The sequence below is a fragment of the Mandrillus leucophaeus genome, unplaced genomic scaffold (assembly GCF_000951045.1).
Source record: "Mandrillus leucophaeus isolate KB7577 unplaced genomic scaffold, Mleu.le_1.0 Scaffold73, whole genome shotgun sequence".
Taxonomy (NCBI): domain Eukaryota; kingdom Metazoa; phylum Chordata; class Mammalia; order Primates; family Cercopithecidae; genus Mandrillus; species Mandrillus leucophaeus.
In genome coordinates this window covers 7,135,434-7,162,272 of record NW_012107919.1, presented here as the reverse complement: position 1 = coordinate 7,162,272, position 26,839 = coordinate 7,135,434, and the positions used below count along the sequence as shown (strand labels likewise).

At 34.8% G+C, this 26,839-nt stretch overlaps 1 pseudogene; it reads left to right on the top strand.

Moving 5' to 3' along the window:
- The first annotated feature begins 2,107 nt into the window (after positions 1 to 2,107).
- Positions 2,108 to 2,890, top strand: LOC105528744 (annotated as a pseudogene).
- The last annotated feature ends 23,949 nt before the right edge of the window (positions 2,891 to 26,839 follow it).

Below are 26,839 nucleotides of genomic sequence, written 5' to 3'. Positions count from 1 at the left end.
GAAATTTCCACCTTGGTTAACCTTTACTCTTACCTCAAACTTAATGCCAATGAAGAGTATATGTGGAAGCTTTAAATCATAGATTTCAATTCTTTGACTGCCTTGTCTTCAAGATCAAGGTTTGTGTTCCCTCCCTGGGAATCCAGGAGGGCTTGTGGCTATTTTGACTGATTTGTCAGAAGTGATGTCATATGACTTCTGAGACTAAATCATAGGCCATGTAGTTCCTGCGTTGGTCTCTCGGAAAGCTCATTTCTAGACATTCCCTCTGGAGATGTTCCATCTAAGAAGTCAGGCCCCATTATGTAAGAAACCTAAGCCACATAAAGAGTTCAGGAGTATTGAATCTGGTCAATAGATTATTTAGCTGAGGAAAGCTTTGAGTAACTCGATGACAGGGGGTATACATGTGAGTGAAGAAGCCGACTTAGGTATGGATCCTCCCACTTCAGATGTTTGAACTCATAGCATGTCAGTCACCTTATCTCTTAAACTTTGCAATTCATGTCCCAGATGTTGTGGAGCAAAGTCAAAATATCCCTAGTGTGCTTAATCTGAATCCTGGACCACAGAGTATAATAAAATGGTGTCATTTTATGCTGCTAAGTTTTTGAGTGGTTTGTTATTAGAAATGAATAACTGGACATTGCATATAGCCTGGCCCATTCTCTCTAGATCCTGCTCTCTGATAGAATATGATAGAAAATACCTATGACCATCAGGTATGTCTCATGCATTTTAACCTAGTTAAAAAATAAGAAACTTTTTCTACAAAGTAACCTACTTGTTAAAGATTTCAGGCCGAACATTTATAAAATTTTACTGCAGAGCATTTTAATAAGTAGGACTAGTCACTCCCTTTAGAAATTTCTAAGGATATAGAAAAGAATACAAAAGTAAGTCCTAAGAGATATGAAGAAAACAAAAATGAGAATATGAAGATAGAGAAATGTTTTGAGATTGACAGTATTAAAAATAAAAACTTTCTATTGCAAGTTTTTGATCTGAACAGGTGAAACTTACTTTCACCATCAAGGGGCAGTTGGATTTCAGTTGTATTTTAAAAACTACGCTTTTCAAAGTAATGGTTCCCACAAGGTAGATGTAAATTTTATTTACATTCACATACACAGTGATGGTTAAATATTTGTCTACATGTTACTATGAGGGTGTTTTTTGATGTAACATCTACAATCAGTTGACTTTCAAGATTACCTTCAATAACTTGGGTAGGCCTCATTTAATGAATTGAAGACCTAAAGAGAAAAAAAAAATAAAGCTTTCCAGAGAAGGAATTCTGCCTCAAAAATGTGACTGAAATCCCTGCTTGATTTTCCTGTCTGCTAGCCTGTCTTCAGATTTCAGAATTGCCAGCCCCCTACTCGAGTGAGCTGATTTCTTAAAATCATTACCTCTGTCTCTGTCTCTATCTCCATCTCTCTTTACCTATGTATCAGTCCATTTATCTACCTATCATTATCAGTAGGATATATGTGTGTGAGTGTATGTGTGTATATATATGTATGTGTGTACTGTGGATTCTGTATCTCTGGAGAACCCTAAGCAACAGACACACTTAAATAAAATATACATGTGCATATTTATACACATATGCATATATACACATGTACATACATATACAAGAACTGAAATTAAATAAGTTTGGAAAACACTGAGCTAAGTCAATATCTGTAACAGAAGAATTTCTCTAAAAGTTGCCATTCTTGTCACCATATTTCATCATGTATACAGTGTTTCTCAAACTTGTTTTTGAGAACTCTTGTTGGAACTCTCGTTGCAAAGCATCCTCTAAAACTTGTGTTACATAGAAACATTTTGGACTTCCTGCAATGGATTTGCCACCAGAACACAGGTGTCCTGAGGATGACCCCTAAAAGCCAAATTGGAAAAGAATAGAGTCATATCAGTGTCATCATCACTGGACACACAGATTTGGGCCAGTCCACCACTGCTGGCCATCTGATATACACATGTGGTGGCACTGACAAAAGAACCATTGAAAAAGTTGAAAAAGAGACTGCTGAGATGGAAAAGGCTCCTTCAAGTATGCCTGGGCATTGGATAAATTGAAAACAGAGCGTAAACATACTGCATCATCCCACCTCATCCAACTGACAAGCCCCTTTGCTGCCTCTCCACGATGTTTCTAAAATTGACGATATCGGTACTGTCCCTGTGGGCTCAATGGAGACTGGAGTTCTCAAGCCCAGCACAATGGTCACCTTTGCTTCAGCCAATGTTAAAATTGAAGTAAAATCTGTTGAAATGCACCATGAAGCTCTGAGTGAAGCTTTTCCTGGGGATAATGTGGGCTTCAATGTCAAAAATACGCCTGTCAAAGATGGTCATTGTGGCAAGGTTGCTGGTGATAGCAAAAATGACCCATCAGTGTAAACAGCTGGCCTCACTGCTCAGGTGATTATCCTGAACCAACCAGGCCAAATCAGTGCTGACTGTGAATCTGTACTGGATTGTCACACAACTCACATTGCTTGCAAGGTTGCTGAGCTGAAGGAAAAGATTGATTGCAATTCTGGTAAGAATCTGGAATATGATCCTAAATTATTAAATGCTGATGATGCTGCCATCCTTGATATGGTTCCTGGCAAGTCCATGTGTGTTGAGAGCTTCTCTGACTGGCCTCCTCTGGGTTGTTTTGCTGTTTGTGATATGAGACAGACAGTTGCTACGGGTGTCATCAAAGCAGTGGACAAGAAGGCAAGGTATTGCCAAGGAGCTGGCAATGTCTTGCAGGTCTGTTCAGAAGGCTCAGAAAGCTAAACGAATATTATACCTAATACCTGCCACCCTAGTCTTAGTCATTGGTAGAAAACATTCTCAGAACTGTTTGTTTCAATTCGTCATTTAAATTTAATAGTAACAGACTGGTTAATTATAACAATGCATTGTTAAACCTTCAGAAGGAAAGAATGTTTTGTACCATTTTGATTTTTTCTGGTATGTGGTCATTTTAAGTAATTCATTTTAAAAATCAGTACTTTTTAATGGAAACAACTTGACCAAAAATGTGTCGTAGGGTTTTAAGAACCATTAAAACAAAATTTAATGAGAAAAAAATAAAATAAAAACATTTGGGAAATTCTTGGTTAACATTTGAGGGAAACAGAAAACGTGGAGTGGCTACCACAGGGAGGTGAATGAAGAGTCAAAGAGGGGTAAGTCAAGTGTTTTTTACGAAGCACCCATAACTTAGATATTTTATGTATCACAAATATTGTAAATTGGTTAGTCTACTTTATTTGCTTTCTTTATAGATAAAGTAGATATTGAAATATACAAAGTTTTTGGTGTTAGCAAAAGTTAGAGGTGAAAATCAAGAGGGTATGGAATACTAAATCATTTTAAAATTATGTGTATAAATGGTCAGACCACAGAAAGATTTTCTTCCATTTATCCATACTATTTACCTAGGCCAGAAAACTGGCAATTTTATCTAAATTTCTCCCCCGTGATCTCATATCAGGTGGGTGGCAAAAGCGTATCATTACACTTCTTAATTTCACTGATATCTATATCCTTGCCTCAATCTTTATTGCTTTAAAAGGGTCCAATTATTTCCAAGTTACATTTAAATAATAGCTTCTATGTTTTAATGTTTGTGCCCATGCCCCACCTTGTCCCTGTAATTCATATGTTGAAATTCTAACTTTCACACTGACATTAGGAAGTGTGGCCTTTGGGAGATGATTAGGTCATGAGGGTGGAACATTCATGATTGAGATTATTGCCTTTATAAAAGCATCCCTTGGGAACTGCCCCATCCTTTCCATCATGTGAATACACAGCTGGAAGGCACCATCAATGAACCAGAAACAGGGTCCTCATCAGACATTGATTGTACCTGCCAGTGCCTTGATCATAGACTTCCCTGCCTCCACAGTGGGAGGAATAAATATCTGTTGTTTATAAACCACTCAGTTTATGTATTCTTGCTATAAAAGCCCTAATGAACTAAGACAATAGCCTTACAGGTTCTCCTCAGTTCAATCATCAAAGGATTCTCCTTGCTGTAGGCAACATGATATTCTTAGAAAATGAATAGGATATAATTACTGGGAGGATTAAACCTGTTACTTTAATGATATGATCCAAACTCAGATGGTCCATGATGTAGCTATTAATAAGCCATAGTTCTTCTCACTTTGGATCTTATCATGAAAGTAATGGAACAAATTGAGTTAGGATCTTCCTTCAAATTTATCCTTTACCCTATCCCCACATCAACCCTTAATCCAAACAACCAAATATGATTCTGTTTCCTCACTCTATTTTCTCCAATACTAGATGCCTTGCATATGCTTATCTCATTGCTTAGGATGCCAACCGATAAGCCACTGAGATGCAAAGCAGGAGCCATGTCTAAACATTGTACCTAGACTTAGATGAGTAAAAACAAAGAAAATAGATCTAGACAATTAGAAACCTGGACAATTGCTTCAAACAGAAGATGGGGCATTAAGAAATATATTTCCAATTAAAAATTATACATATATAAGTATATGGGATATTTGTGGCATACTTGGAAGTTTTACTTAATTAGGGTCAAATGCTAATAAGTGATGCTGTATCACCATTTTCTCCTTTATTTTTATAACATTACAATTTTAAATGTAAGTATACTCTGAAGCAAGATGGCATAGTGTATAATTACTGCAATTGAAATAGTTCATGTATACTTATGATAAAAAGGGACAAATATGTCATACTAACAATTTGTATCTTAAAAACCTAAACTTATAATCTTTCTGCTACTGAATCAGTTCTTTTTTCTCACTTAAAAATTTAATTTTCTTATTATGACTTTTTATTTAAAAATTTAAAATATATAAATCCATGTTCATATGTGTATTGAAAAATACTTGTTACATTTTATTTTTGCTTACATCATTCTATGCTTTCACTTATGCAAATGTAATCTTTTTTATTTACAAAACTGGATTGAACAATAATATTACATTGTAAACTGTTATTCTCTAATAAGATATGCTATGTTTATCTTTCCATGACATCACATATTTTTCATGGAATAATTATTCAAGGCTGCATAATATTGCATAATATGAGACTGCTATAATTTAAATAATAAATTTTATATGACTGGGCATTAAATTTACTTTCATTGTTGTATTATTATAAGAAGTAAACTACAGTAAGATCCTTATAGCCACATAATTGTAAAAAACCTTCCTTCCCCCTTTGGGATTGATTTGTACAGGATAAATTGCTAAATAAGAGGTATGCATGTTCAATATACTAATAGTGGGTTGTCACATTTGTCTTCAGAAACACTATAACAGATTTATTTTCATTAACAAGAAAAGAGAATCCCTGTTTCTGCACTATTGCCAAACTTAGCTACCTAACCATTTCTAAAATGATTCTTTAGATTTTTTCAACTTCTATTTGCAACCAAATTCCCTAAGCCCTTGTCTTTTCTATTCTGGTGCTCTTTTATTTAAATAAAAGAAACTTCCACATGGAAAATATGACTTGTAAGAAATAAGTCCAGAAGCAACCAAATAAGCCTAGAATGCAGGAGCAATGAAAGGGAGGCAGCTTCTGCAAAATTTCTAGGAAGGAAATAACAAAAAGATACAAGAACTTAGCTATGTAATTTTAGAGTGCCCATATCTATTATTTTCTTAGCCAGTAAGGTAGTATAACAAAATCAGAGAAGAGTGTGTGATTGTGTTTTTTCATTATGTCAGTCAACATAAATTGCCTGTATTAAAGAAGAATTAGGTTTACAATCATATAAGGAATATGTATGGTAAGATATTAAAATAGAAAATGATAAAATTCTGCAGGGTGTTGAGGTTGGACCTTATGATAGTCAAGTGGATAGAACACTTTAAAAAGTAAAGGAAAAATAATAAATTCAAGTGTCTGATTTTTAAAAATTGGTCACAAAAATGATACATTCACAAACCCTTATTAGCAAGAACTATTTAGGCAAGCTGACATTGACATTCAGCTGATATTGGCAAACACAACAGAAACCTGACTATGGTGCATAGTGGGTTAGAAAACACAAGACTGTCCTTGTGTCCGTTTTTACACCTATGCAGCCTCACTTCACACATTCTCACAATATCCATCTTAATTTAACCAGGCAACCTGTACATTCACATTTCAGGAGTTTCTAGATCACCACAAAGGGCACTACTTTATGGAATGAGTGTAATTATAGCATTCAATTCTTATCATCTACATTTTCCTTTCTAGAAAATACAATTGTTTCATTTCAGTAAAGCCTGCGTGTGAAATGAAGAATAACCCAATGAATTCTTTGTACTCAGGAAACAAATATTACATATAAACTTTTCTTTCCCTTCGGGAATTTCCCAGAATTAAGGAGGGCTTCTACTCTGCCCAGTCAGCTAGGAGAAATGCTTGTCAGTGAAGCAAAAGCAAGACATTTAATTATTTTAACACAAGATGGTAACAGTAAAGGATAAGAAGAAAATACCATCATTAGCTGAGAAGGTAGCACTCTTCCTCCAGCAAGAACTGATCACTCTCATAAAAATATAAATATATTAATCAGGTAAAAAGTATGAGAGAACTGAAAAGGTGGTATCATGTGGTCCTCCATCATTTCTTTAGAAATGCATAATCTTTTCCAGTTAAAGAGTGATCAGGGAAAAGGGACTGAGGCTGGTGTGAAGAGACACAAGGTCAAGACAAAACCTGAGGTTCTTAAACAGGGAGATATTTTCTACGTGTGCTCTAAGGCAACTTCTCACAGCTTTCTCCATTGTTGGAACTGGACTGGAGAGAGAAAGAAATGATTCACTCTAGATTCACACTGAAGAAACCCACTGTGGTTTCACATTAATTAGCAGGTGGTATTTTCCATGGTTAGATAAGAGTGTAACTGTATTTTCTCCACTCTATTCTTTTTATTTTTTAACTCTTTGAAAGTATGCTAAACATCATCCTAGCAATTGTCAAAGCTCTGTATGTGTGGTATATGTATGTGTTTGTGTGTGTGTGTGTGTGTGTGCATGTGCATGCATCTGCCTGCTTGTATGTGTGAGTGTGATGTTACCTGTGTGTAAATATTCTTACAATGACATGGTACTTGACGATTACTATCCTCCATGAGCCATATTTATAGGGAAGATTAATTAAGCAGAAGCCTAACTTTTATAAATAATCTATGTTCCTTTTACAACACGGGTTGTTTAGAGTTGCTGTGTGATCACACATTTGCAGCTTTATTCCTCAGATTTTAATGCTGAAACCAGGCTGTCATTAACACTTGCATTCTCTTATTCTGAGAGAGTGTAACAGTTTGCAGTTTAATTAAAGGGCTATTGGGGGTGGTAACAGTGAGCGAGGTGATGGCGTGGATTCTAGAACATCAGGGTATCCAATAGCCACAAACATATGGTGCTATTTAGGTTGTATCTTTAACCAATTGCAGTTGGCAATCATCAGAATACAAAAGAAGCCAGAAAGGGGAAATAAATGACATCTTTTAAAAAGAGTGAAGGGATTGATTTTTTACATCAGTCACTTGAATGAGTGATTCTCTCCAGAGGATGCAGGGAGGAGGCTCCTCTCTAAATGCTAGGAGTGTCTATGGATTTGAATAATGGATTAGGAAGTGCAAAAACATCACGATTTTCAGATTTCTCCTGCTGAATCAGGACAGCTTGTCCAAAGCATCAGGGAGAAAGCTATTCTTTACCTTGGAAACACTGCAACAGGGGGCCTGAATAATGACTTTGCAATAGGGAGAGAGTCCCCAAAGACCAATGTTGGATGAGACTGAGTTACAATGATCAGAGGTAGTTTGCTCTAGGTGGGTGGGCCTTGGAGCACTTTCCTGATTGTCATTTTTATTCCGTTAGGGTGTGTGTGGGGGCAAGGAACTGCAAATGCAGAATGCTTTGGGGAGAGCAGTGTGAGGAGAGGGCTGGGGGAGGGATCTTAATTATTTCCTTGACTAGATTGTTTAATGGTGCCGTCCTTAGAGACCCCCCATGCTGCCAGCTCATTCCCAGAGTGAATATTACTTTAGTAGATAGAGTTCTGAAGTTTGTATGGCATCTGAATTGAAAAATAGGAAACATTTCTTTAAAAAATAATGACACTCTTCAGACTGCAAGAATTGGGAATTCTGTTAATATCCACTCCTATATCTTAGGAAATAAATACATATTAAGAACATGCTACAGGGACCAATGTAAACAATCAAGGCTCTAACACATTCTTTGAAAAGAAAATATACATATACCTTCACCTTGACCAAATAGGGGAAATGGTGAGCAGAAAGGTCAGCTGTTTGGCAAGAAGAGGAGTAAGTAATTGAGTGGGAGGGGGAGCATAACCAAGTCATTTTCCTCATCAGTGAACAGCACCAAACAGTTGCAGGATGGAAGCCGACAGTGTTTTTAAAACAAAAAGCAGAGTGAGTAGCCATATGTGAGGCTATGTAAACAGGACACTTTTGATCCCAGGAGTTAACAAAGACAGTGCCAGAAAAATGAGTCACTCAAGCACTGCCACAAAAGCCAAGGCTGAGGTTGGGGCTGAGTCATCTCAGAATCAGATCTAAACTCGTGTCCCTGCCTCCTTGTCCAGGTCCCCTGCTTTGGGCAGGTAGAATGAAATCCTAGCTGTGTCTCCTCTCAACATGGACTGGTGGATAAATAAGCCAAAACATTCAGGAGTTTTGAAAATTACTTTAACTGTAACTTTTCTCAATGAATTAGTCAACCCTTCTTTCCAGGTTGGTATCTATATTTGGGGAGAAACTGTACTCAAAATGAAAGCATACTCCAAGGACTCCTCAATAATAAACTCAAGGAATTATCCACATGCACGTCTGGCCAAATCACCATGATTAGGTGAATAAAAATGTCTACAGAGAACACCTTTCCTCTGCCTCCCTCAGGAAGTCCTTGCATCTTGAAGAGCTGACTTTGGTCTCTGACTTCTAAGTTTAATGCTAGGCTTTGTCATCCAATGTGCCTAAGACAAGTCATTGGCTAAGACACACACATGACCTTCAAAGAACTAATAGTTTTTTTGGTAAGATAAGTTAGAGAAACATATAATCTTCAAAGATAACAGTTAAGTAAAAGATTTTATTTTGATTCTGTGAATGAATGTATAGACATTGTTGTAGAAGTGGCAAGGAGAACATTTAAAATAGATACAATATATAAACACATATACACACACACACACACACACACACACACACACCCAAATACAGAAGATTTATGTGTCTGTGTATGTTTAGTCCGAGATGTATTTCAAAAGGAAGATGGATGATCCTGAATCTCTTCAAAATGGGTCGCATTTAGATAGGTAGAAAGAAAGAAGGAAGAGATTCTATTCACATTGAAACACAGGTAAGCCTTCAGTGCAAAGACAATACCTGTCTTAACCCACATTTAAGTAGGATGCAAGGCAGTTAAAAACATTCCTTGAATCCCCATAACTCCTTGCAAACTTTACACATAGACACTCTTGAGGATGGTCAACATATAACACATTAGTAGAAGAATCAGAATTTGCAACCAAGTGTTTCCTGACTTCAAAGCCCACAGTGTTGACACTACATGTACTAGATTAAGGCAGATAATTTGAGAAACTGGCAGCTTCGACTTTCTCAATGACTAAAAAGCATGTAGTAAAGTCAAGTAGGCAACAGACGTGCACATTATTAGAGAATTTTTACATGCTCAGAATTAAAACATAGAATTTTTACTTAAATTTAGAAACAATTTTTAATACATGTGCTTTCATTTGTTCTTTTAATTCCAAAATCAAATACTGTCAACCAGCATAACTTCAATTAGAATTCAATCAAGGCTAAGAATCGCCTCTTTCAGCAAGCCTAATGACTTTCACCTTAGTCTCTACTGTATTAAGATAAGGGAACCCACTATTTTATTTCTAGCCTCTACCTTTGTTTTGCCTTTTTTTTTTCCTTTTTTTTTTTTTTTTTTTAAATTTAAGGGTAAAACACAAACACTTAAATAATTACAAAGACACCATTTCCATAGTTGGTGACATGGATCAAACTGTTTTGTTGGTCAGAAAAAACAATACCTGCATGGGACAGTTAAATGTTCCTTTCTGAGTTGCCCTGTGGAAGTCCCAATGTTTGGTGTGTAAAGAAGCCTCAGGTTGTCAAACAATGCACATGTGAAAAAGTAAGGGTTGCAAATATCTAGTAATGCTAATGTTTTTATAAAATGAGTCCTTGCATTTTTAACATTCTGGAAATGTAGAAAGTAATTTATTCTTTTTCAACATAGAATAATTTTGAATTAATTCACTCATGAAAGATACTCTGTTGAGCATGTAATCCTAAACAAAACAGGCTTCCTGCCTTTAAGTGTTTCTCCAAATTAGAATTTAAAAATATGTCTATATTATGTTTGACATATGATATATGTTGCATATATCAATTAACAGAATTATCATATTTTTACAGATTTTGTATGATATTTGAATTCTAATTTTTTAATAGCCTTGGTAGACTAATGGCTCCCCTGGAGCAATAAAATTGCCTTGGGATAGTTGAGTTGGAGATAAATAATAAACTGTATGAAAATAAATTCTAAAGAAATAGTATAAATAGTTCTGTTCTGTCTAAAGTGAAATAACTATGACCAGCACTCACAGTAGGACAAAAAATATACTTCGGAAACAGAAGTATTTTTTACATTTATATTCTGAAGAATCTTTACTATTAATAGTGACCTACATTTTTATTACCCAAGGCTAAAGATCTCTATCTATGTATCTACCTTTTAACCATATTTCCAGAAAAGTACATATGTAGATATATATGTAAATATATGTAGGAGGTATGAATTTCAGTCCACAATCAGAAGCAGGAGACATCATATTTTTTTTTTTCCCTCTTTAAAGTGGATTTAATACCTCAGAATTCTCACCAGTGAAATATAGGAATTTCACTTTGAGTAATTTTGGGTTATTTTCTTACCAGGATTTAAATATGGAGGTGACTGAAATCTTAATTGATGGAGGCTTTCATTTTAAAAATCGCTCCTGTTACTCTATAAAGCTGTGGTCAATTGGCAGTCCCTGCCCTCTGGCTCTTGAAAACTGCTATTCTTCCAGCTTTGCAACAACATAGATGAACCTGGTGGACGTGATGCTACATGAAATAAAACAGGCAGAGAAAGACAAATACTGTATGAATTCACTTATATGTGAAATTAAAGTCCAACTCATAGAAATGGGGTAGAAGGGTGGTTACAAGGAGTTGGGGAAGTGGGAAAAATGAAAAGAGATTGGTCAAAGGATACAAACTTCTAGATATGTGATAATTTTTGAGACCTAATATGCAGCATAGTGAATACAGTCATCATGTATACAACAATGTATTATATACTTGAAATTTGCTAAGATAATAGATCTTAAGTATTCTCACCACACATACATAAAAGGTAACTATATGAGGTGATGGGTATGTTAATTAGCTTGATTGTGGTAATCCTTTTACAGTATATACATATATCAAAACATCACTTTGTATACTTGAAATATACAGTCATGCATTACTTAGCTACAGACATGCCTTCTGAAACATGTCTTTGATTTTGTCTTTGCGTGAACATCATCATGTGTACTTTCGCAAACCCAGATGGTATAGTCTACTACACACCTATACTATATGGTATAACCTATTGTTCCTAGGCTATAAACCTGTACAACTTTTCACTTTACTGAAGGTTATAGGCAATTGTAACACAATGGTAAGTATTCGTGCATCTAAGCATATCTAACAGAAAGGGTATGATAAAAATATGATATGAAAATCTTATGAGACCACCATTGTATGTGTAGTCTATCATTGGCCAAAACATCTTTATGCAGTACATGGAGTATATAATTTTTATTTGTCAATTATACTTCAATTAAGCTGGAAAAAAAAAGAACAAAACTTCTGATCTAAGCTGGTTCTGAGATGACCCTTAAATAATCTTTCCTATTGGCCTGAGAGTCCATAGCTGTTCCTTTATCTGGGGTGCAGGGATGTGCCACTAGTCTCTGCCACTCTGTCTCTGTCTTCTCCTTAATCTAAGGAGAGGTTAAAACTTCCTTTCTTGGATGGAAGCTTCTACCTCCCTTACTTTCACTATTCAAAACACTTCTTTCCATCCATCCCCCTCATCTTCTCCTTTCTGGGCCTTTAGAAATACAGAAACATTATTAATTTCCTCTGTCATATAAAGAACTTACATGCTATATAATTTGGAAGTTTATTTATCACTAACCCTATTGTGAAAAATATTTGAGGAAGTTTTCTCTATTGAACAATGCCACGCAAGCTATGAATGTACATTAGATCAGTGTACATCTCAGTATGCAATACTTAGAATTTATTTTTAAATATGTTTAACAAGGCAAATCAATTATATTCCAGTCATTTAAAACAAGTATTTATTCCAACAATCACAGTTTTGTTGACTTGAGTTCCTTGTAAACTTTCCTATCATTTCCTTCCCTTCTGCTTCCTGATCAAAGAGATCAGGCACTGGACAAACTCATGTGTTATGTATTTCTTTTTTTTAAATGAATGCTTTGCAATTGAATAGTCCAGATAATTAAAATGATCAAACTTTTTGGTGTCAGATAGATATATCCCTTTTCAAAAATCATTTGATAGTAGATACTAGGCATCTCAAAGACTTACAGTAGAGAAAAGAAAAAGTGGTTATTAAAATAGCCTTGTACAGTCACTATGAACAGAATTTTTAACACAAAAACATACAAGGAGTATGATGTTTACAATCCACAAAGATGCTTTAAATAGAGTATTTCTGTAATGTAACATCTTGTGTTTTCATATTTCCCATCATATTCAAAAATATTCTTCAACATAAAGAAAAAGTCCAATATATTTGCATACTAAGAATTAAGAGTTGAAAACATCAGATAATAAGAAACTGAAATAACAATATACAATATTTTAATTTCAATATATTCTAAAAGTGGGTGTTTATACTTATAAATTGATGTATAAAGAGTTACTATCAAATTCATATTTTAAAAAATAAAAAATACCAATGCTCAGTTTAAATGCTGGCATTATAAGGATTAAGCTGTAATTATTTTCTTGAGGATCTGTGGGTTTTGAAGTGATACATATGCCTATATACAATTATATATAGACAGGGAAAAAGACTAGGCAAAATAGTATAAAAGTATAATGAATCTAGTAATAGCTAAACAATTAAGGCCTTGTTTATACATCTATAGATAAGCAAACTTCACTTTTTAAAATGATATCTTGCTTTCTTTAGAATCACTTATACTCAAGATGATTAAGCATTTTAATTTTTATAGTTATACTTGAATTTTATCCATGTTACACTTCCCTGAAGAAGCAACAGTCTTGGGGAGAGGCATAAGTGGTTTGGAGTTGCTTCAGGCAGCATTTTCCTCATTTATTTGATAAATATTTATTGTGTTAATTACCAAACATACAGTTGTGAATAAGACACAGTTTAATCCCTCACACAATCAAAACCAGGTCACTATTAAATTAACAATGATTATGCTTCAAAGCATATATAGACACAATTTCTTGATATTGAATTAACCAATTGCTTTTCCTGGATCTGCATACTAGGAACACATCAGTACACAGACATTTTATTTCTAGCGGTGATCTTGGCTATACATTAACTCTTTCACTACATATTATGCATATCTTATTGTCTCCATGGTTCTATTATTTAAGGAAACCTAGACGATTCTTCTAAAGGTAACTGGATAATTCAAATAAGAAAATTCAACAAAAGTTGAAAAGGGATATTTTACATTTAAAAATGGGTCATAGTCAGTTTATTGTCTACTCCTAAAGTTCAATTTTAAAAGGTAATTTTTTTCTTATACAGTTTATAATATTTTGAGAATAGAATAGAACAGAATTAGAGGTTGTTAAAGTAAGCTATCACTGTATAACAAACAAAACCAAACTTAACTGTATAAGACAAAAAATCATTTTATTATGCCCATATGTTCTGTGGTTTACGACTTGAGAAAAGGCACAGTGCAGATGTCACTTCTCTGTTCCACAATGTGTGAGTTTTCAGCAGGGAAGACTAAAAGACAGAAGGAGGCATGAAGTCTGGGACTGTAAACATCTGAGGACTTGCCCTCTCATAGGTCTAGATGTTGATGTTGACTCTTGGCAGGAATTTACTGGGGCTGTCAGACAAAAAAGGAACACGAGGTCTTTCCACATTGTCTTCTTCACAGCCTGGTGACCGAATTTCGCGAGTGAGCGTCTGGTCAAAAGTTGTATCTCCTCTTATGACCTAGTCATGTGGTTTCTATCTCGCCACAGACACAGACCTACACAAATACAAAGAGACCAGGGACCCCATATTTTAATAAAAGAATGTGAATGGCACAATGTCAGCATAACATGGAGAATAAGATATTTCGTTGTAGCCACATTGGGAAATCCAATCTCCCACAGAAACACCTGAAAATTAAAGTCTTGTATTCTCCTCAGGTTTTGTTTATGGTTGTGCTTGATTTTTTTGAAAGACTAAAGTACTTAACAACAAGTACTATAGTATAATATTACATGCGTATAATAAATAATTGTATTGTTATTTTACTCTTATTTTAGATTATAGGTGGGAGAATTGCTCCAGAGATGTGATTTTTATGACTCAGTGGATCGTAAACAAATTTAGTAGCTAAAATCTTAAAGAATAGTGTTGTTAAATAATTGAAATTTATATGTTAGAATAAAATCTGAAATATTGGAATACTTTGTACATAATAAGATTTAAGTATCACTTCAGGAAACCTTTGTTTCAAATTTGTGTGTATATGTGTGTGTTTGTGTATTTGGATATGGGTTCAATGTGACTTTCTAGTTTTCAGTCAAAGATGTCTGAACGCCACTTCTCTAGACTATAGGAAGGGGCTTCTAGAAAAAATACTATAAATTGTGAATTAGGAAATGAAGTAATATTATTAACCAACCAAGATTGTTGCATGTAAACTGGATAAAATTTGGCTACTATTTGTTAGTAAAAATTATTTTACTTTTAAAATCAGACCCTTTCTCCTACAGAGATCACAAAAACGGTCTACTGTCTCCTCAGGGTGTCTTAAGTTTAGTGATAAAAAAATTATTTACAGATATATCCATTTTTCTCTTCTTCACTTCTGCATAAGGGAAGAGAGTGATGGAAAAAAGATAAAAGCAACTTAGTGTCTAAAGAGCACTAAAGAACAAGGTTAAAAGGATAGAGAATATAGCCCCTGTTTTATTATTTCTGAAAGCCCATTCCTACTGGATCTATCATTTGCTGGGATATCATAGGACATACTCTTTATATCATTCATAAATGGGGATCTGATGATGTATTTTGTCACTTTGGCCCATAAATGAATCCTGTCCAGAGTTAAAGGGAAAGGGGCATAAATGAATGATACATATAGTTGATAGTGTTCCTAGTAGGCTTTTCCACATGAGAAAACATTTTTTAAAGTAGTCTGTGATAAAAAACATCCAGGTCTAATCTACTCTTCATGCATACATTTGCCTGAGTTCCCTAGATTAAAACTTCCTATTAAGTAGCTGTCTACATTTGGAAATATGTCCAATAAACTGCAAGGCCATGACTTGGAAAGACTCAAGACCTGGTCTTTCCTTAGATGAAATCAACTCTACTCTAAAGCTGATTGCAATTCTGGTACCCTCAGACACAGTAAATATGAATTAGTTAATTATCATTCATATTTTCATGTGTTCAACAGTTCATCAAATGCTTACTAAGTGCCTACTGTGTGACAGGTGTCATACCATACTAGGTAATGTAATAGTAAACAAAACGAGTAATTTTCTTACTCTCATGCAGTTTGCATTGAGAAGTTTAATTGTAGATAATAACTATGAGAAGCAATCTTTCTGTAATATTTCAAGTGTTTTTTCTTATCTCTTTGTGCACATAAATGTTACTGTCTCATATGTTTTGTATCAAAACAGTCATCAAGTCACCAAGAGTGACACTGCATATGTATTCTGATAGATTAAGTTATAGGAATATATTTTTGTTTGTTTATAAAACTTATGAAGTACTTTAAGTGAAATGAGTATCAGCAAGATAGTTGATAATTCTATGGAGAACTTTTTAGCCAAAGCATTAACTCATACATTTTGATTTTATGTCACTAACATCATTTATTGTTGGCACCTAAAGTTTTTGGATTTGTTTCATTGTTCTTTTGAAGAGGAATTATGGGGAGATTCTCAGGTGTATCTTAGTGGTTATTTAAACTTATATAATTTGTATCAAGGGCACTCTTTAATAGAATTTTGTTAAAAGAGAAAGTAGTCCTGCTTCTCAGAATGAATCAATTGCTTTTAGAGTTTATATACAAAATGGGGAGGAATAGTTTTTGAAATAAAATGAATGTATGTGTGTGTGTGTGTAGACAGAGAGAGATTAATCAACTTACTCTTCTTGTGTTTTAGTTCTGAAATTGGTATTGGTATTATTGCTGTTTTTTTCCTCTGGGGAAAAATTACTTAGTACCAATTGTTAAATACGTGTGACTGAAAGTCACATTCAATAAATAGATATTTTTACCCTAACTGATTTCAAATATATCTATAGGATAGTTAATGAACAAGGTGATCATACCAGTTTTCCTAGAAAAGCTCCAACTTATATCAGTATTTTCAGAGTAATTATGAAATTTGTCTTTTTTAATTCTTAAAACCATCCTGATTTGGGCAATGAATCTTACGGTCATCTTACTAGTGAGAGACTGGGGAAGTTAAAAATTTAATGTGAAAAATTAAATTATATATAATTTTATCTTTTGTGCATAAGAGAAGATAGAAATTGCTGATGCTCCACAAAATAATAAATTATCTGAGTTTTAATTGTGAGGAATGTTTTCTACATAGAGACTTCTAGATTGATGCTCTGATCTGCATAATTACCAACATTCATTTTGGTGAAAGCAAGTAACAGTGAGAGGAGAATCATTTGAGGCCAAAATTTTGGGATTGCTGGTCCCAAAAGTTCAATCCTGTAATTAAGTTCATATATAATACCATGTCTTCCTAAACAAAATATTACAAAAACAGAAGTGGCACTGGTGAATCTTAAAACTTCCTAGTCACAAGAAGATATGCTGCATGATGAGATGGTGAGGGTAGGGGAATCAGAACCTAGATTTCAATCCTCACTTTGCCAATGGAAGTGGAGACGGATAACTTTGGAAAATTACTCATCTCTTTTGGGCCTCAGTTTTTACATCTTTTAAATGAAAAAGACTCCACCCAGAGTTTTCAGTCTGTGTGTGTGTGTGTGTGTGTGTGTGTGTGTGTGTGTGTGTAGGGAGGCTGTAGAATATCTAGAATCTCTTTCTTGCAACTATATCTCAGGAGAATTCCTAAAGCAGGGGAAGTTGATTAAAGTGAGCTACATTGATTGAAAGGGAAACAGGGGTACCTGGAACTCTGTCCTATTGGACTTCTCCTTACCTCCTCTGGTGAGTTGTGAGAGCTCTAAGGAGCACAGATTTTTTAATGCTAGAAAAAAATAATAGCTAAAGTGCTTTCTTTATCAAAATTTCCTAGGCACGGAGATTTTACTCTGTGCAAACACTAGTGTTCCACTATGTTATTCAATGGTTCAGTAGGACCTCAACCACCATTCATAACTTTAAAACAATGGTAAGAAATGAACAGTTTTTCAGTGATTAATCATAATGAGGCATTGAGTTTATATAGAACTTATAAACTCACTCTACACTATAGTGTATCTTTTTTTGTACCTCAACAGCAAATATAGATGGTTGAAAGGGAAAAAAGAAAGCATTATTATTTCTGCTTTACAGATGAGGAAACTGAATCTCAAAAGTGCAAAGAAGTATGTGCCCTGACAACCAACCATTGGGTGAAGAATGTAATTCCTATTGTTTCTCTATAAAAAATATCTTATTTCATAATCAAAAGAATAAAAGAATAAATGCAATTATTTGATTGAAGGACCTAAAAAAGATGGAGTTAAATATCTTATTGTTTAGGAAGAGGATAAGTTTCCAAAACCACAAAATCAGTGGCAAAGAAGGAAAGTCATGGGACTTTTAAAATTTCCTCTTGCTGAAAAAGTAACATAACAGAGAAGGTACAGTTGATTGCTAATCAAGTAGATAAGGAAGTCATATGAAGACATACATTATCAGGAAGTCAGTTTTAGTACTATATTACAAAAGATACCATAAGTGGTATCAGTGGTTACTCATTGTGTTTTCTTTTCAAAGTTCCTGCTTCTATGGAAATATAATTTAGCAAGAGAAATATAGCCATACATTGCTGTGATAGGGAAGTGAATATGGGAGAAAATAGAGAGAGAATTAATATTGAAGTGGAAACAACAATGTATCAGAGGACAGAAAGCTTAGATATGTTTTGCTACAGAATAACTCAGTAATTTGAGGACAATGTCTCTAAATTTTTATAAATCTCAGTTTCCTAATCTAAAACATGAAGGTGTTGGACTTAATTTTTACTTCCATTTTAGCGCAAATACTTTCTCAGTTTTGAGTCCTCCTTAAATAACTTGAAATGTCTACTGACATAACTTGGGAGATCCAAGAGAAAATGCCAAGAAGTTTTAACCATGCTGTAGTGACACATATTTGGAAAAATGCATTCACTTCCTTGCAAGTAATATCAGTGATCTACTTGGTGAGATTGAGATGTATCTTCTGTCAGGAAATCTTGCCCACCCTTCATTATGCTTATGCTGGTCAAGCTCTTTTGGTGGCAAATGACAATAAACACAGCACAAAACAAAGTAATCAAGAAAGGGAACCCATTGTCTTACATAACAAAAAATGTCTAATGTAAATATGTTAAGATTTAAAGAGGGAACTCCAATAGTGTCATAAGAACACAGTCTCTATTCTTGATTCTGCTTGTGTCTCTGTGGCATTTATTTTCAGGTTATATAAAGTCTTAACATGACAGCCAAAGTCTTAACTCATGAGTTATTCTAGATTCAGATTTCCCAGAATCTTCCAAGTAGCTCCAGTACAACTCCCCGAATTCACAGAAATTGGAACGTTTTGGCTTTATGCTCTCATCCATTAGTCAATCAATATTGCCTAGGGAATGAATTACCCTAACTAGGCAGGCCTACTACAGAGGTCAATATTAATTTTCATGGACTATACTGTTACTAATCAAGCAGGTGTCAATTTCTTAAATTGATTTAAAATTGCAACAGATCTTTGGGTAGAACTTTTCATAAATAAAGCATTTCCTGCTTTATTTGTCACCATAGCATCTATCATTACCTAATATACATATTTTGATTGGCTGATTGTCTATTCTTTTTCAACTAGACCATAAACTGCATGAGAGCAGGGATTTTTATCCCTGACCTAGAAAAATGTATGATGCTTAAGAGGGGCTCATTAATGAATAACCCTGGGAAGAAACATATATTATTCACAATTTATGGAAAGGACAGAAAGCTGAGGCATAAAAATGTTGAAGTGTCCAAAATTATATATTTATTTAGTAACCAGGAAGTCTGACTAAGGAGATCAGAGACTTCACCATTAGCCTTTATACTAGTTGCCAGTAGATGTTGGTTTTTATACTATGTCTACCATTTGATAGCATTCTGAATTTTATTAGTGACTAAGGGATTCTAGACTTAATGTTTCTACTCTAAAATGAGGTAATATTAGCTCTGCTAACTTCACAGGAATATGAAAATGCTATTCAAATTGTAAATGAGTTTATAACTATGAGCCATTATTGTTTATGTTGGTAAAAATTCAGGTATCATGAGAGGTCTTAATAAAGAGAATTATGTCATTTTGATAAAGGAACAATCCAGCTTCCCTGATAATTAGTTCAAATACTGGTATATTTGATGTTTGCACATCAAAGTTTGAAATGAATATTTAAGCCAAACCAGTATCATTAACTTTCACTTGATTAAGCTCAGACATCCCTAGGTAACTTTCTCAAACTTCTCCCATTCATAGATGACACAGCTGGGTAGAAATTAGTCTCTAAAAATACTTTCACACAACCGGCTTGTTTTCTAGTCACTGTCTGCTTATGTTATGCTCATTCCATCTGTCAATAGATGTGAGTCACACATTCGACCTTTCAGCTTCACTTGCGCACATAAATTTCTTCCAATTTCCTGTGAAACAAACACTTTTAACTCTTTAGGGTTTTGTAATTTGTACACAGGTCATTCAGGGATGATTCAAAGAACAAAGTAAGCCCTTGACTGTGTGACAAATTTGGCTAGAGCATTTTATAACTGGAACAAATTTTCTTTTATTGTTTGACTAATAAATGTAGGTCTATGTAGAGACACAGACATACATATATTTGTTTTTGTATTTTACTTGTATATGCATGAACTAAATCTTCTGGTAGCTTTCTATGATGTAGGATCACTATAAGTAAAACAGTTTAAAGGAGGCCCATGCATGGGCTAAAAATTTCCCATTAAGCCTCCCTCCTTAAGTCAGTATAGTTTTATCTTCTTACAATTCATGTGAAGAAAACTCTTGGATTTTCAAGCGAAAAAGCAAAGTTTATTCCTTTCTAATATTTACCTGTGATCATGGCTGTTATATCAAATTTATCTAATCTTTTTATTTTGACTACACACAAGAAATAAAAAAGATATGTTGGTAGAAACACATCTCTATTTTGAGAAATCGTATTTTGACTGAGCTTAAATTAAAACTTGTTTCATGATTTAACAGAAGCTGCAAAGCTCTCCCCAAAGTCTTTTATGATAGAAAGTACACAATAACTGAATAACAAAATGATAGAATCAACAAAGGTAATAAAAATAAATGTACTCTTATCTCAAAAGCTATTCTTACCCAAGACAAAAGAAGAATAATAAAACCTTTTTCTTCCATTTCCTTCTTGGCTACCAACCTCAGAGCAGCTAAAGTGATAATGGGGGATGTTTCTTTCAGCACTGTGGAAGGGAGCCATACCTGCAAAGCTCCAGGAAAATGGAAAGGAGGTATTCTAGCTTTCTGCCAAAATGTTAAGGACTACTCCTCCAGGCCTATTTCTGTTTTACTTTTTGTCTCTCCTTTTTTTGTTACTTGGCAAATCTATTGTCTTCAGTCAATTTTTCTAAGTGTACTTCCTATTTTATGGATACAGATCTAGGACTATAGAGACAGAGTTACTCAGGGGCAGATCCATGATTACTGGTAGTATAATTGAACCACTTCATCTGAGACCAACTGAGATTATGGTATTTTCCCCTTCACATATTCAAGTGCAGAACCCCAGAGATCCTGATTCACTGACCAGTGCTCATTAGGTTTTGCCACAGTTATTTCTGTGATTAAGTCTGAAATGTAGCAAGAAGGAGAAAAAGGCCAGGAACCTAGGAGTAGCTTATGGCAACTGGGTGCAACAATTGCCTAAAGGCTCCTCTAAACATATAGGACTAGATGAGAGCTGAAGGAAATTTTATTATGGACCAATACATAACAGGCATGGAAAAGTGGAGGCACAATTCATTCCAGTTTTGTTTGCCTGGAAGTGAAAGGAGACAGAGCTCCATGCAGTTTAATAGAACTCTTTGAAATAAGGCAGATCTGAGATTTAATTTAACCACTGCAGCAAAATGATCTTGCACAAATGGCTCAACTATAAATGGGATGAATGGAGGACAAGTGGTAGTAATAAATATCTTGAATTATGAGGATTAAATGATATGGAACACTGTCTGTCTTAGTCACCATTATATTCCCAATTTCTTGGTGCTGCCAAGAAACTCCCCCCAGTTCCCTGAGTTTGGCACATAGTGGGAGCCAGAATTCTACAAGTTGTTCATTTTTACTCTCTCTAAACTTCCTTTTGTTTAAAACTAATGTGTCTTCTTCTTCTTCCAGTTTTATCAATTCATCCTCTTGGGAATGTGTAGAAATGGAAAAGATAACTTATTATTAGGGTATCCCTAATAAATAGGAAATCATAAATAGGAGCACAAAATAATGGAGATGTTCAGGACATCAGAGGAGACATTTAACATGTGACAAGGCAACTAGTCATATGGTCTGTTGTTGTAATTCGATCTTATTAGGGAAAGAGCAATAATATATACCTATATAGCTTGGTCAATAATAAGTTCAAGAAAACCTGAATTTTATTTAAAAGACTAATGAAACATGCTAATCAAAGAACAACTCTCAAGACTCAATCTAAGGAGAAAACTTTCTAGATACAAAATGTGTGTGCAAGGACTTTGTAGCACAGGAAGAGCCAACATCATGCCCACTATGAATTCAGGTTTATCAAGAAGGCATAACCATTAAGAATACCAGCTTCTTTCCTCAGGTCAAACAAAACAAAAAATCCAAGAAGACTTAACCAGAAACTGAAGAAAACAAAAGGTTGGTTGAAAAGAAAACTTCCTAGCAGGACAGTCTATCCAAACCATGACTCTTTCCAAGAAGGTGATTCAGCCAACCTCCCCAGAGGCAAATGAACCCAGGTTTGCACAGAGGAATAGAAAGTACACCATGGTGAACAGTCTGTTCCTCTAAGTCGCTAGGTGTGCCCTGGCTGCACCAGTGAAGGCTTTCCATCTTGATTCTCTGTGATTTTAGGACAAATTGCTTTTGGGGTTCCTGACCCCTGCTGGAATTTGCAAAGTTGCCAGTGGGTGGCTAAATTAGTGGAAAAGAGAAAAGTGAGGAGGCTCCCAAATCAGATTACTGTGTAAATATTAGAGATGCTTCAGAGGGCCCAGTGTATTTGGATGCTGGCTTCTGATTCAAAAAGCAAATTTGCTTGGCAGGTATCTGTGTCTATGGCTTTTGGCCTACTGTCCAGTTGTCAGTGTTGTAAACAAATAACTTTCTAAACTTTATTTGCTGACATCTAAGTCACACTGCAAGATTATTCTCACTAGGCAGTGAGTCAAAGATAGGTAGCAAACAACCTTACCATTTTTACAGCCACTTTCCTTTGGCTACAGCTTCTGAATGACAGGAAAAATATTTAAGATAGTCACTCATATTTCTTTCTCCATCAATTGATATTCTAGGAACTCTATTTACACCCTGTCTGAAACAAGCTGGCATGTGACAGAATAAAGAAAAATGATGCTATTCTAGTAAGGAAAACTACTTCTACAAACTACAAGCAAGAATAGGTCAGAGAAATAGAGATCTTAGTATCAATTATATTGGATTCTTAACCAGAAAACTTTTCCTAAAATTAAGACTAAATAAACCCAAACGAAATCAGATTGGCCTACTGCCAAGGGTAAATGGAAGACTGGACACCCAATCTGAAATTTATCTTTCACATCTTATGTTTTCACTAATCATTTTTGCCAGTGTGTACATTTCAGCAAGATTGCTCCAAAGGTAATTTGGATATATCAAACCCCATTTAGCCTTTATTATCTATATAATGAATGGAACAGCAGTCACAACTAAAAGAATCTCTCAACCAAACAATTAGCAGTAGTGTAGTTGAAATGGCTGGCCCTGTTGCAAGTTTGGGACTATAATCCTAAAATAAGAACATCTAGTGTCTGTAAATGCCTTTTTGTTGTCAAAATGTGTTAACATGCAGTCCTCTCCCATTTTTAAATACAGAGGAAATGAACTGCCAGGGAAGTTCATTGAAATGGCCAAGGAGACACTTACCCAAATGACCAGTACACTCCATCGTGTGGTGGTGTCAGCCCACATAGACATGACTGTTTTTATTTTAACATCATTTTGCAGCCAACCTTTCTGTCATTTGTTTTGTTTTAACACCACATTACCACCCCAGATAATAGAGGTTTCAGACCCTGAGTAGGTAAAATCTCAGAAAGTAATGCAGTATGGTTGCCTTGGGGTCAATTCTTAGTGCACACCACTATTTATCTGTCCATTTATTTGACTGCTCTTAACTCCTGAATCCTTGCTTCCCTCAATAACTTTGTGTAAACAGATCTATGTGTAAATCAAAACTTAGCCACGTAAGAGGAGTTAACTCCTCTGTGTCTTTAAAACGGGTATCATAATAAATAATGTTCATTGTTGTTTTGAGAATTAAACGAGGGATAATGCATTTAGACACATCCCACAGTAAAAGCCTTCCTATTCCTGGCTAACATGGTGAAACCCTGTCTCTACTAAAAATACAAAAAAAATTAGCCAGGCGTGGTGGCGAATGCCTGTAGTCCCAGCTACTCGGGAGGCTGAGGCAGAAGAATGGCGTGAACCTGGGTGGTGGAGCTTGCAGTGAGCCGATATCGTGCCACTGCACTCCAGCCTGGGCAACACAGCAAGACTCCATCTACAAAAAACAAAAAAGTTTTCTTGTTCCACTCATTCCCTATTTTATCTAACCCAGATGCACATCTTTCAAATAAACAGAAATGAGATCTTCCCAAAATATACTGCTTTTCTGCAATCGCCAATGACTGGCTGTATATTGAGGGTCCATCCCTATTAACTTAGATTAGTGCCCACAGCCTAAGGTTTATTGCCCAAACCCTTTGTCACAAAGACATTGCTCTAGAAGACACAGTGTTTTATTATTTTACTGTAAAATTATGTCTCAAAAATGCAAAAGAAAACCGTACCAAATAATAGGTATAATGCACACAATTCTGTAATTAATCCCTTTGTTAACATATAGAACATTGCTGTCAACATAGATGTTCTTTTGAAGGTACAACTCTTTTAGAGACAGTTATGCACATATATGGAGATGAATTCTTATATGGTGGGAAAGACTTAGGTTGTAAAATTACACAGGCCTGGGATTAGTCTTGTTTCTCTCACTTATAAACGGTGTGACTTTGGTCAAGCCACTTTTATCATTAGCATCCACATCTGATAAATGAGAGTGATAAAACTTTTCAGTATAGCTGTGAGGTTGACACATGTATACACATATACACACACAGGTGTGTATAGGTATGTGGGGGAGGGACATATACTTGCTCAATGAATAGTAACTATTACCATTAGTAATCATGCATACTTCAAAGACATTGTGGCTTCAATACATGACAAGTTTACTAACTCTAGTAATTTAAATAATAAACATTTGCATTGGTAAAAATTTGTCTTTACAGTGATTCCAAGTTGGAAGAGTGCTGATTTCTTAAGCAAATGGATATTTAAAATCAGAATATAGAAGACTTATGTAACAAACCTTTAGATATTGCATGTATGCACTGCAAATTGAAAATATTCATTAAGATATACCCAGCAGAGTTTCCAATTGCATTGTACATTATTTACTAAAATATTTAAACGATTTTTAATTAAAATGTTTAAAATTCAGATTTTAAATTAATTGACCAAAATAATAATCTCCAATAATCTGATTTAAAAGTAATTCAGTAAATTATTATAAACATAACATTTCTGTCAGTCTTTTGTAACAACACAATTTTTAAAATATCATGACTAAATCAGCAATTATTAGACTGTCTCTTTATAGATTATATCTTATATCAGAATATTCTAGCACTCCATTCTTGGGAAAACTTATACATAAATTAATACAATGAGAAATGTAGTCCAACTTTCCTAGAATTCTCAGGAATGACATCATCTTTGCTTAATTGACCCTAGCTCCTGTGCCAATAAGAATAAAAGGAAATTTACGTTCCTTTTATGACAGCAAGATTAGAAAAGAGTGAATGGGAATTGTACTTAGTTAATTTGCATTTAGTCCTTTATGTTTTTTTGGGTTTTTTGTTTGTTTTGTTTTTTGAGACAGAGACTCACTTTTGTTGCCCAGGCTGGAGTGCAATGGAGCGATCTCAGCTCACTGCAATCTTTGCCTCCCTGGTTCAAGCAATTCTCTTGCCTCAGTCTCCCAACTAGCTGGGATTACAGGCACCTGTCACCACCATACATGGCTGATTTTTGTATTTTTAGTAGAGATGGAGTTTCACCATGTTGGCCAGGCTGGTCTGAAACTCCTGACCTCAGGTGATCCACCCATCTCAGCCTCCCCAAAGTGCTGGGATTATAGGCGTGAGCCACCATACCCGGCCAATCCTTTGTTTAGTTTTGAGTTTTCCACCTGAAAATAGATACAGGGAAATTTTATTTCCCCACAGCAGTGAATGCATGTGTACTTGTGTTATGTGTTGGGTTTGATTCTTATCTCTGAAACTCTTTCTATCTGATATTGAGTAATTTCTTAATGTCTTTTAGCTTTGTTTTCCTCACCTTTAGATTGAAACAACAATTTCATCCATACCTATGTAATATATTTATATTAATAATAAACTGATAATATATGTAAAACTACTTTTTAAAAAACTATAGTTACTATACTAATGAAAATTACCATTTTCTCATCAAGCCAGAGTTTAGTTAATCCCAATTTTACAAGATGTGATATTCTTGAGTTGGATTATTTTACAAATCCTACTTCACTGTTTACCTTACTTCGGGAATGTCTTTAGAATATAAAAGGAAAAGTTATGTTTATGGATACATACTTTGTGGATTAATGGTTCTAAGAAGAATTTGGCTTTATCTTTTGGTTAGGTCAATCAAATAAGACCTAACCACTCAGGAATGCATTCATTGCGATTCAAAGATTCGCTTCTAAATTAAAATGGGTAATACGGATTGCTTTGACCAAGATTTGCAGCTAAGATTATCCATTAAATCATCTGAAAACAGAGTAAGTGTGGTTACAGCACTAGGCACATGAAGCACATATAGTTCTCTCAAGACAGACTCTGTAACATGCTGTTTCCTCTCCCTGGAA